At 52.6% G+C, this 12,521-nt stretch overlaps 1 long non-coding RNA gene across 1 annotated transcript; it reads right to left on the bottom strand.

The window, feature by feature from the left end:
- Positions 1–3,565: 3,565 nt before the first annotated feature.
- LOC140848669 (uncharacterized) lies at positions 3,566–11,216 on the bottom strand. The gene is made up of 4 exons (XR_012129766.1): positions 11,079–11,216; positions 10,141–10,363; positions 6,527–6,578; positions 3,566–3,700 (listed from the first exon to the last, which is right to left on the bottom strand). It is a non-coding gene; the product is annotated as an uncharacterized lncRNA (long non-coding RNA).
- Positions 11,217–12,521: the final 1,305 nt, after the last annotated feature.

Genomic DNA, 12,521 nt, shown 5'->3' with positions numbered 1-12,521 from the left:
TACACGCAGGAGGTCTGCTGAGGAAAGAGGCACAGGTGCTGTTCTCTGACAGCTGTGTATGTTTTTAGCAGTGATGCATTTAGAACTGAAGAACTTGAGAGGGAGAAGGAGCAGATGACTGTGCAGACCCCCCAGGGCCATGGGAAGGTGCTCTCTTCCAGAAGTTCCTGGGGACAGACACTCTGCAGCTTCCCTCTGTCACCCATCTCCAGCTGTCCCTCCTTGGCAGTCAAGATGGGCTTCCTTATGGCCCCATTTAAAGCTGCTTGCTTTCACGCAGGACTGGTGGCTCGTGGCGAATGCTCCACAGACCTGGAGGCGAGCCTTTGCGCTGTCAGCCACCATGGAGGTCCTTCAGAGTAAGTGTGTCCCAGGCTGTGGCTGCAGCTTCAGATGAGAGGCTTCCTAGTTCCCATTTTAGCAGATTACAGGAAGTCAAAGTGACACAGAGTCTACAGTGCAGAGCCAAGAACTCGAAAAAAATCTTCCAAGCCTTTTCCAATTTCCTGGAAATTGACAAGTGTTTCCAAGACTGTCTTTGTGGCTGGGCCCCTCCTTCCTCTTCAGCATCCCTGCTCAACCTGCAAGCCCCACCCAGTGTCCTGAGCCAGGCTCGCCGCGGTTCTTCACCTCCTCTTTGGCTCTTTGGTGTGGCTCCCTGGATCCCAGCTCCTGCAGATGCCGGCAGAGTGGGAAGGGAGGTTCGGGTGAGACTTGTTCTCATCTTTGCTCCAGATGACTCACCACCTGCCTTAGCTTTTGCCTTCCCATCGTTACGTAATCCTGACTCCAGGATTAAAAATACTCCACTGACTACCCAGTCCATCTGTTATTCTCTTTCTCATATGTATATATGATTTTATTTTAAAAATACTTCACAAAGAGCACTTCCATCATTCATGCTATATCAGAGATGGGTTTCCGAGTCAGCTCTGGCTTCCTCCAGAGCAGCAGTTCTGGGGGAGTGAGATTTCCCCAGACCTCGAGGATCGCATCTGCTCTGTGCCTTCGTTTTCTAATAGTCTCACCACATTCACAGGGCCTGTCTTAGAAGCTGTCCAGCGCCTTGGCCCTTCCTGTGGCCTGGGTTGCTATCTGCTATGTGGTGTGTCCTCCTCATCAGCCTGGGAGCTGGGGGAGGTGGTGAGCTGGGTCATTCAGCCTACCCTGGGGTCCTGGTGGTGTAGACAACCAGAGTCCAGTCACCAGGATGGGGCCCCTTGCCTCCTGTTGTATCCTCATCTTATGAGCTGGCTGCCTTCATCTCCATGTACCCGGAATCATCCCTAGATTGGTGGAGAGCAAGCCCGGACTGACCCTGTCCTTGCTGTCATTCAATCCAAGGCCATCTAGAGCTGAGGGGACCAACACTCATGATTGGAAACTCACTCATTCATTTGCCACTTGATGCATACCTTTGGGGGATTTACCATGTCCTTGGTGGGTTATCCTGCTCTGAGGATGCAGCCAAAGTAGGAGAGATGGCTCGGGAAGCCCAGAGAATTTTGGGTCACAGGACCTTGTTGAAGTCCTGTCTCTGCTGGATGCCAGTCATGTGACAATCATGAGCATGCCCAGAGCCTCAGGGTCATCTGTGCAATGAGCGTTATAAATTCTGCCTCCCAGGGCTGGTGCAGCACTGATGGGAATGAAAGGGCCTTGGGGGCAGCAAGGCTGAGCAGGAAGGCACCTCTCGGTACGTACGATTGCAGAAACTGAGACTCCTGCCCCCCCCAGAAACGTGCCTGTGGAGGCCACGTCCCTGGAGGCTCCTTCCTCTAGCCTCCTCTAAGCCACTCTCCACATGGGCCACGTGGGCCACCAGGGTGCTCCACCAGAGTCCAGACTGGTCTTTCCCCAGTGGTCTCAGCCCCCAGTGACCCCTAGGTGTTCACGCAGTCCTGTGATGAGCTCTGTGCCTCATTTCGTCATCTGTAAGATGAGGCAAATGACAGCATACACCCAAAGGGTACAAATGAGTGAATGCACGGAAGTCCTCAGAACAATGCCCGGCACTTGGGAAACAGTCAATGAGGCTTTGTTACCAGCAGTGGTTGTGATAGCTGTTCACGCTCAGTGCCTTTGAAAGTGTTGTTCTGACACCTGGAATATTCTGTGTCCATTACCGCCTGGCAAACTCCCACTTGCTTCGAGATTCAATTTAAAGGGTGGCCCTGTGCCCTGGTCCTGGCCCTCGTGCCATTCTGGTTCTCAGAGCCCAGGCCGGGCCTTCTCTGGGTCACCTGATGCACAGCCCAGGTTTCTCAGCAGCCCTGCCTACTGAGCACTTGCCGGGAGCCAGGCACCACCCGCACCCCCACCTTCTCCTTTCTCTGGCGCTGAAGAGGTTCAGCGTTTGTGAGCCAACGCTGGGTTATTCCTTGGTGAGCCAGGGTTGAGCCATGTCTCCTCCACCTCTAATGCATGCCGTGGGGCTCTGAGCGCTCCTGTCAGGTCAGGGATAAGTGATCCCTCCCGGTAGTCCCGAGAGATCACACCCACTGCACGGGTGAGGCAAGTGAAGGCCGAGTGTGCTAACTACCACCCCACGGAGACGACCCTGGTTTACTTTGACCTCGGGACCAGGCGTGGGCCTCCTGCCCTCATTCTCCTGACCCCCATCCCTGGTGTGTACAGACTTGCCTTTTTTATCCCTGTCCCAAACTGCAAGGCTGGCAGCAACCCAGCTCACGGCCTGTGCAGGGCAGGGAGTAGAGGGCTGACCAGGCCCCTGTCACTCTCAGCCTAAGCCGTGTGTCTGTCCCTTCAAAGATGTGCCCTCCATCCCCAACAGCAGGATCTGCACCCCAGTGAATCTAAGGAGGGCCACTGAACACAGGGACTTCTGCTCTGTGGCTGGCTTTTCCCAAACATACCCTGGTCACCCATGCAGGGCTGGCCTGAGTTTGGTGGGGCAGTCGGGCAGGAAAAGCAGAAGAGGAAGGGCAGGAAAATGGCTCCTCTTGCTTCGACTACAGTCACCACCAGGCTGTTACACAATCAATAAAACATCAGTGCCTGTGAGTGGGTGCCCAGCCTCCTGCCCTGGGGAAGGCCTGGCCCTTGGCTCGGGGTTGGCTCTGGGTTGCTCTCCAGCTGGATGGGATGACTCTCAGGATGGTGGGCAGCAGGAGGTGACCCACATGCCCGCACCCTGCTCCTGAGCCTGCTGCCTTGTCTTCTCATTCCAGCAGCCTGTGTCCCTCCCTCTCTCCTCCAGTCCCTCCTGCTGCCAAAGTCATTGAAGGCCTGTTTGAGGCTCAGCCCTGTTTGTGCCACTTGTCCTGGGGTGGGACTGTTGCAGCTGATGCAGCCAGTGGGCTCACAGGGGCGCGCTCGCCAACCCCCTCCGATGCTTGCACATACACACTTGGCCACATGCTCACACAAAAGGCAGCCTGTGTCCCACACCCCCTCTGAAATCCAGGTACAGACCCACCACGGAGCTGAGACACACTCATACATGCACCCCCTCATAGACCCTCATGACTCGCTTTCTCTTACACACACACACACACACACATCCTCTCCTAAACACCAGGCTACTTGTTCTCTTCCCTTTATTTCTGGCTCCCCCTCTTTTCAGCGTCCTCTCTCTCTCTCTCTCAGTTGGAGATGAGGGGGATTTGGCAGCCACGTCTCTTTGTCTCTGACTTTTCTCTGCCGGCCTCTCTGGCTCGCTCCCTGTGGCTGGCGGCATCTGCACACAAAGGCACACAGAGGCATGGCAGGCTGCACACGGATGCCCTTTCCCACCCAGATGTGCAGGCCTGGGGCTCTGATCTCTGGGCGGGGGCACTGGAGCAGGTTATTGAGGTTTCCTGGAGGTGGCCCAGTTCAGAAGCCTGGCTAACAGCCTTAGCGTCAGGACATCTGACACTGGAAACAACAATACCCAGCATGGAAAACGAGGGCTTCCATACAGAAAGTACACGCAGTGTGGCAATGCAGAGCAGACCCTGAAGCCCGCCTCTCTTGGTTTGAATATGTGTGTAGCTTACTAGCTGTGTAGCCTTGGGCAACTTACATAACCTCTCTGTGCCTGAGTTTCACTGTCCATAAAGTGGGAGTGTATCAGCACCCACCTCATTAGGTGGTCATGAGTTTAATGAATTACATATATAAAATACTTAGAACACTAGATATGTTGGCTACCACTGTGGCATGATGCACCAGGCCCTGTGATAAGCTCCATGTTTGTGTCATCATAATTATTTCTTCTGCACACCCTGTAAGACAGGTGTTTCCCCATCAAGGTGAACTGACCTGCTCAAGGCCACACGGTTATTAATCAAGGAGGTGGCTTAAAACTCATGTCCTGATCCCCAAGCTGCACTCTCTGCTACCCCCCCACCCACGGCAGCTTTCCTTTCCAGTGGCTGAATCTGGAGAAGGAGAAGAGGGCAGCTTGGGGAAGGAAGGCCACAGGAGCATGGTAGGAAAGAAGACCCCACCAGTGACTAAGGTTGGAAACTCAAGGCAGATTTAAGACTGGGAGCCAAGGCTTAGCAGCGGAATTGACTGGCCAAAGCAGAGAGGAAAGAAGCCTTGGCCAGCGGTGGGAGATGGGGTGGAGGATGGGGGGGCTCTGGTCCGGCGACTGGCTAGTGCGGAGGCAGTGGTGGGATTCTGGCTCAGGGACTGTGAAGGCTCCTGGGGCCAGCTTTGGGCTGCCTGCTTCGGTCAGGGTGGCATGGAAAGGGGCTTGGGGCTGCCCACAGGAGTCCCCTCGGGCAATGGTGTCAGGGCGGAACAAAGCATAATCCTGCTGCTCTTCCTTCTGGGGACAGGGTGGGGGCCTGGGTGGGCTGGAATCTGCAGGGACAGAAACAAGCCCCAGCAGGGGCAGTTGAAGGGCAAAGGAAGGACACAGATGCTCCCTGATGGGAACTGAGTCGGCATGAATGTGATCTCATTGAATACTTGGCCAGAAGCCACCCAAGGGTATTTTCAGTTCCATTTTCAGAAACTGAGGTTTAGGGGCTGAGGCTTGCCTAGGAGTGCCCAGTAGGCTATACTTGGGCCCCTACAACCCCCACCGAAGGCAGGACTGGGGACAGGACTTGGTGGCATGGATGGGCGAGCACTTTCCAAGCAGCTCCAGCCATGAAAAGCAGGGGCAGGGGGCAGGGGGCAGGTGTGGCAAGTCGCAAATGGACGTGGAAAAGTCACAGTGTGCACTTTTGGCACCCAGTGGGCAGCACGGGGCTGGGATGGGAATAAAGGCGGTACTGTGTTTAGAGAATGAACACATATCTCTCATTTCTCCCCTTGGGCAATTTCTTTTCTTTTTCTCCCCTACACAGTAGGCACCGAATGTTTCTTCCCTCAGAGGTCAGGAAAACTCAAATTCCACAAGGCGGTGCAGGAAGAAGAGAGTAAGTGGCGGCAGGGCTGTCACCTGCCTCAGCGGTTGGACACAGGATTCAAGTTTGGGTGGATTAACGTTCAGGCTAATTAGCATTTTTTCTAATTAACATTTCGCCTGGAAAAGCAGAGCTCCCAGGAATGTCAGTGCCTCTGGCCTAGTCTGAGAGGGAAGTGGGCCTTCTGGCTCTTCAGCTCAGCATAAGTGGGGTGACTTGTATTATCTTATTTGCTTCGATGGGCAGATGGCAAAGAGGGGCTTGGGGAGGATAGTGCAAGGACGGTGCTAATGTCCTGGGTGACAGGGTCTGGGCAGAAAGGATGCACACTGGGATCAGATCATTTCACACAGCCAAGCTGCACAGGCTCCTGCAAGTGTTCAAAGCAACCTCACATTCATCCATTCAGAGCAGGGACTGTGCCTTAATCATCTCCATCTATGTGCCACATGAGGCCCTACTATATACCAGGAACTATACCAGGAATGCTTTGATCCTTGCCCCTTTAGAGCTTGTCAGCTAGCAGGGGTAAAACCCACAGTAACAATATAAGTTTCATCATGCAGAAATATGGAAGCTGTGGATACATATAGCAGACAAAGAGCCTTATACACTCGGGTGGGGCTGTAAGCTCCACAAGGGCAGAGACTATGTCCACCTTGAGCCCAGTGCTTTGCATATTTTAAGGGTTAATAAATACATGTCCAAACGAGTGACCTCCAGCTGAGATCTGAAATATGAAGACCTAGCCAGGTGAAGGGAAGTGGAAATGGTGTTCCAGGCAGAGGGAATAGCATATGCAAAGGCTGTGAGGCAGGAAAGAGCACAGCATTACTTTAGCCTCACTAGAGGAGTGGAGGGGGGCCTGGGGTAGGCCATGTCAGGTGAGGAGTGGGAGACAGGCTCCAGAGACAGACAGGGCCAGTCATGATGGGCTTGTGGCCTGCGGAGACAATGAGGAGTGAAGGAGAAGGACATGATGTGCAGGAGTTGCCCTGGCAGGAGGTGGGTTGAAATGGGGTACTCTGAGGGCAGGGACACTCCCCGGGGTGGTGGGGAGTGCCTGAGAAGGGGAGGTGGCAGTGGGGATGTGAAGAAGGGACTGAAGGGGCAGGACTTGGAGGCAGAGTGGGTGCAGGGGTGAGAGAGGGGGTACTCACAGGGACTCCAGGTTTCTGGTTCGGACCATCGGACAGAAGGTGGTGTCTTTCCCTGAAACAGAAAATGAAGGTAGAGGAAGAGGCATGAGGTAGGCACAGGAGCATGTTCGTTGAATGAATTAAACAGAAATGTCTCTGGAGCAGGGATTGGGCAGAGGTGAGGCTCTACGCAGGCCTCCGCACATCCCCCTCCCTCCAATTTCTTCTCCATGTAGAGCCAGAGGGATCTCTGGATCTGACCATGTCACCCTCTCATCAAAAACCCTCAATGACTCCCCAGGGCTCCTGCAATGAAATCCAAGATCCTTTCCATGGCCTCTAGGATCCAGGGTGATGTGGCCAAGTTCACCACTCGGCTTTCATCTCAGGCTCTTTTCCCTTCTCAGTACATGGTGGCCACACAGGCCTGGTTCTGTCTCCCCACCATCTCATGCTCCTTACTACCTCAGGGCCCTCGCAGGTGCTCTTCCCTCTGCTGGCATGCTTTTTCTCCTATCTGTTTACTTTGCCAACTCCTGCTCATTTTGTCAATCTCAGCTTAAAGGTCACTTCATCGGGGAAGCCTTGCTTCACTCCCAGACCAGGTTAGGTCGCTCAGGTATGGTACCACATCCTTTCCTTCCTAGTCTCCCAAATTGTAGTTAAACCAGTATTTGTATAATTGCACCTGCACCCCAGACTTTAAGCTCAGAAGGCAGTGACCGTTTCTGTTTTACCGACCCCTGTAGCCCCAGTGCCTAATGTAGTGCCTGGCACATGGTAGGTACTCAAGTAGAATATGTCAATGAATGAATGTAATATGTAGTATATTTAAGATTGTTTGTATCATGATGAATGTTTAGCAACAGCTAATTTTCGACATTAGTCAAGTCAACTGAGACCAAAATAGCAGAACAAGCCATTAAACATAAACCCCTCTGGAGATGACTCCCAAGCCTGTACCTCCAGCAGAGAATCTTTCCCTGCTTCCAATGTGTACCTCCAGCTGCCCGCTGGACATCTGACCCTGGATATCTTTGCTGAGAAATGCCTCCGAACACTGTTGGGTTTCTTGCTTTGCTCACTAGCCTGGATTTTGTCTTTCAGGCTGAGCCTGGCCTCGTGGGGTCCTCAGGGGCTCTCTCGGGTGGAGAGTCAGTCACCTTGCCCCGCAGGTCCTCCTTTCAGTCTCTCTAGGGTGCTCCTATTCGGGGAGGTGACGGGGAGGTGAGATGAGCAAGGCAGGACCTGGAAAAGCCAGGCAGCAGGGAGTGGCCGAGAGCACCACAGATGCCTTGAGGGACTGGCTGGTCCTTCTGCAGTGGGGTCTGTGGTCTGGGCAGGGCCACAGGGCCACAGCAGGGGGATGGGCGGAGGCTGCAGCTGAGCAGACAAATGGGTCTGCAGCCGGAGGCGGAGCCCAGGAGGAAATGCAGAGGCGTGGACTGAGAGTGCCTTCATTTATTTCTCTGTAATTTATGATCCCACATACAGTCAAAATGATGTGAGGTCACTTGCTGCAAAAATATGGTAAAAGCCTACAGGGAGATTCAAAATAGATGGTAAGGAGATCAGCAACCAAATGGATGAAGGGGAAGAAAATGCCATCAGGCACAGAAGCGTCATCTCCTATTAGAATAGAGCTTACCACTGACCAGGCTCAGTTGTGACAGTTCTGGCCTCATTTGATCTACAGTGTCCTCTCGTTCTGCAGACGGCCAGAGAGGCAAAGCCACTTGCCCAAAGTCCCTCAGCAGGAAGTGGTGGCAGTAGCCCTGGGAGAAGCATCAGTGGGGTTTCTCTAGGAGTGCCCCTCCTCTCCGTTTTCCCAGCTCTGGGTGCAGGCCCTTAACCCTGTCCCTGCTTTGCAGAAATGTCCTGCATCTTGTCTGCCCTGGAGCACCCTGTACGGTAGGACCAGATTCATATCCCTCAGCCAGGGGGCAGCGATGCCCCTGCTGCCTCATTCAGAAACCTCAGCAGCCCTCCACCACCTGCGGAAGAGCTCCTGGCCCTCTCTGACCAGGCTCCACCGGGCGGGAGGCAGCCTCGGGGCCTGCTCCTCTTCCTTCCCCACCAGGTAGCAGTCACCAACCCACTCCAGACTGATGCTGGCCGTTCCCACCTTGGGTACCTTTCTGTCTGGAGAGGGAGTGTGGCAGAGTGGGCAGACACACGGGCCCTGGAGCCAGACTGCCTGTGCTCAGATGCCAGGTTTGCCACTGTAGCTGCACAACTGAGCTCAGATTCCTCACCTGCCTAATGGTCACCCTCATAGGTGCCTCTCTCACAGCATTGTCGTTGTGTGGATTCAGTGAGGAGATGATACATGTAAAGGGCTTAGAGTCGTGTCTGCCTCTACTAAGCACTGTTAGCATGAGCTATTCTTGTTACTCATCCCATTTTCCTGGGTTGGGACCCCGGCTGCCGCCTCTACCACATCAACCACAGAGATCCTAGACCCCTGAGTGAACATTCCAGCTGGACTGCCCTCCTGCTTCTGTGGCTCCTCTGCTTGCAGGGATGGTTCAGCTAGGTCTTTTCCAGCGTCTGAGCATTCCTTTGAGTCCTAAAATGCTGCCTTTGACCCTGAGGGTTTTTCTTTCTCTTTCTGAGAATGTCTTAATCCTCAATAAGATGGTGAACTGCCAGGTAAGGACCTCCTTTTATCTCTGTGAGAGTCATAGCACGTCCTTTGCAAACACTTGTTAGGTTTATGTTTTGTAACGTGTGCCCCTTCTGCCCTAGTAAATCCTGTTGCTCACTCTTAAGGGAGTGTTCTCTGGGCTGGGGGTTGAGACATTGGACAGTCTCTTAAAGACACTGTCATATGTGCTGCTGCTGTCAGCCAGGTGATGTAGTGGGGGCAGGCTGCCAGCCAGGAGTCAGATGGCAGGAGGGCAGGCTCCCAGACCCAGAGGGTAACATGGGCCAGAGAGGAGGACCAAGGCCAGCCAGGGTACGCTGTCTCTGCCAAGGACAAAAGCAGACATGGGGGCTGGGAGCCAGGAGGTTGACCCAAGGGGTCACACGTGTGGGGAGGGAGAAATGACCTGGTCATCTCTTATTGCTGCAATCCTTTTCCTGGCTTCTTTCAGCCTGGGCATTCTTCTCCCTCAAAGACCTCTCTCTATACTCTTTCTCTCTGTGTCTCTGTCTCTGTCTCTCTCTCTTTCTGCCTCTCTTTCATCAAGCAGAACTCATCTGCAACTCCAGGCCTGCCACCTACCAGTTGCTGACCTTGGGAAAGCACCTGACTTGTCTAGCCCCTCGTGGGCAGAGGCACAAATAGCACAGTCTTTGTGGCATTCTGGTGGAAAGTGTGACATATAGCACAGGTTCTCAAATCTAGCGGGGGCAGAGGAACACCCCAGGGATCGCCTACAAAGGCAAGTACTAGGAAATTAAACCGGAAGTTCCATGGCAAGGAGCTCAGTAGCTTAAAAAATCAAACAAACCAAGGTCCACAGGTATTCCAATGTAGATGGTCCCTAGGCAGCATTTGAGAACCACTTTAAAAAAGAAAAATCCATGTCAAACTGAGTTATTAATCAGGGTTAATAGCATTTTTTCTTTCCTCCTTTCCTTATTAATAGGGAGGGTCCCAGGATTAGTGAAAACTTCCTGATACCTACTTGTTTGAAAGAATTACTGCTTGATTGCTGTTAAGGGTGTCTGCTCCCTTGGGCCAGGGTGATGACTCCTGGTGAGGCCCTCAGAAGATTCTTGTCACCCACAGGAGAGAGTCGGCAGATGTTGCGGAGAGTTTAGGAAGTGAGTGTATTTGCTCAACAAACTCACTCACTGATTCAACAGGCATGGAGCATCTCCTAGGCATCAGGCTGGACAAGGGATTTTCTGGGGATTCAGAGGTTAAAAACAAACCACACATGTGCAGTGCCAGTCTAGTTGGGGAGGCACAGCCATGTAAGTGGATCACTGAAATGAAAGCAACTGACCCTGCTGGGAAGGCTAGGGCCTATAGGGTCCCCGAGGAGGGAAGGCAGGAGTTCGCATGGAACCCTTCTGGAAAGTTGCACAGAGAAGGTACTGTCTGAGTAGATGTGTTATACAGTGGTGCAAGTCATGGCCTGTATGACCAGGGCCTTGGCTTTAAATCCCCCACTGTTGGCTGTGCATCTTTAAGCAAGTTACTCAACCTCTCTGTTCCTGGGATTCCTCCTCGTAAAATAAGGATGACAATTTCTAGTTTTTAGGATTGTTGTGAATATTAGATAAGTTAACACACATAAAACACTTAGAACAGTGCCTGGCCTATTGGAAATTTTTAAAAATGTACACACACTATTGTTATTTTTATGAGAATGCGTGAGACCTTGCCACACAGAAAGGGAAGGTATTCTGGGCAGGAGGGAAATGCTATGGAAAGGCACCAAGGTGAGAATGAGCAGAATGTGCTCAGGAGATGGTGCGCGCTTTGGTGTGGCTGGGCAGCAGGTCAGGGGTGGCTAGGGATGAGGTTCTGGGATGCAGATGTCTGTGTGGTGCTGGTGTTTCCCTCCCAGTGCCTGTCCGTGTTATCACTAACTGAACCAGCTGAGCCCACACTAACCAGATCTGATGGCAATGTGACTGCATCACTCCACTTGGTAAGGACTGTGGTCACTTCCTGACCACTAACGAGTCTCTTCTAGCTCTCACCACAGCGAAGTGTCATCTGCCTTGGCCCCCACCACTGCCCTGCCACCTCACAAAGGGCCCTTAGACAGACAGAGCTACCGCCTCATCTGATCCAGTCAAGGGCAGGCTCTAGGGCAGACTGCCTGGTGCGAATCCCAGTGTGTAGCGGACATTTGTCTTGCTTTGGCAGTGTGGGCCCTTGAACTATCTCTGCTGTTGGGATACGTCACAGGCTCTGTGTTCCACAGGCTCTGGGTCTCCAAGGGAAAATCCAGAACTCCCGCTTTTCCAGCCCTCTTCGCAGCCAAAGATGGGCTCCACCAGCCAAACCCGCTTGTCCAGACTCTCTAGAAGTGAGACAGCTGGGAAAGGAGGTTCCCATGGAATGCATTTTGCTGTTGAGCAGGATGTCAAGGCTGCTGGCTTGGCGGGCAGTAGGGGTATAAGGTGGAATTCCTGGGGCAGAAGTGGCATTGGTGCTGGAGCCACGACCAGGTGCCTGAAAGGCAAGCTCCTGGCCATGGTGTGAACAGCATGGCATGCTCAGCAGTGACACTGGCTGCAGAGGGGGCTTCCTCGTCAGGTCACCTCCATGGTGTGGTTTTGAAAACTCAGCCTCCAGCCAGTTCTGGGGCCATGTACCACTCTTTGGATGACCATCTTTTCTGCTTAAACATCTAGAATCAGCTTCTGTTGCTAAAAGCCCTCTTGACAGCCAGCTCTGCCATTTTACTGGCTATGTGTCCTTGGGCAAGTTACTCAGCCATACTGTGCCTCAGATCCCTCCTTTATAAAGTGAAATACTAAGAGTAGATACCTTGTAGGCTTGTTACCGAGATTCAGTGAGACACTGTGTATAGTCCTTAGCCCACAGTAAATATTAAGTATTTCCATTAAATCTGAGAAAGATAAGGAAAATACATTTGTTAACTAAAGAGGTTCAGAAAAGTGAAGAGACTTACCCAAAAGACATGAAATGAGCAAGAGAGACCATCTCTGGCCTCCAAAACCCAGATTCTTCCCTCTCTTCTGCAGCTGCCTTGCTGTGTGTGTGTGTGTGCGTGTGTGTGTGTGTGTGCACTTTCTTTATTGCATAAAGCCACTGTATTATGTGTGCTGTCAGATATCCTATTAAAAAGCAAAGTGGAAAAAACAGTGAGCAGTCTTCCTCTGCCTGCGTTTCCACTGATTACAAAATTAAATTAAGCTTTGTGGCTTGCTGCTGCTGTTTGATGAGGAATACAATGAATTGCTGCTCTTTGCCTCCCTGTAAGAAGTCGCCGAGAACAGTGCTGGGGGAGCATGGCCCAAGACAGTATTTCTTCCTCCCAATGCCCAGGGGGCAGAGCCTTCCTTTCTCCAGAAATGTTAAGCC

Source organism: Manis javanica, chromosome 4, assembly GCF_040802235.1.
Source record: "Manis javanica isolate MJ-LG chromosome 4, MJ_LKY, whole genome shotgun sequence".
NCBI classification, from domain to species: Eukaryota; Metazoa; Chordata; class Mammalia; order Pholidota; family Manidae; genus Manis; species Manis javanica.
This window is presented reverse-complemented; position numbering and strand designations above follow the sequence as displayed.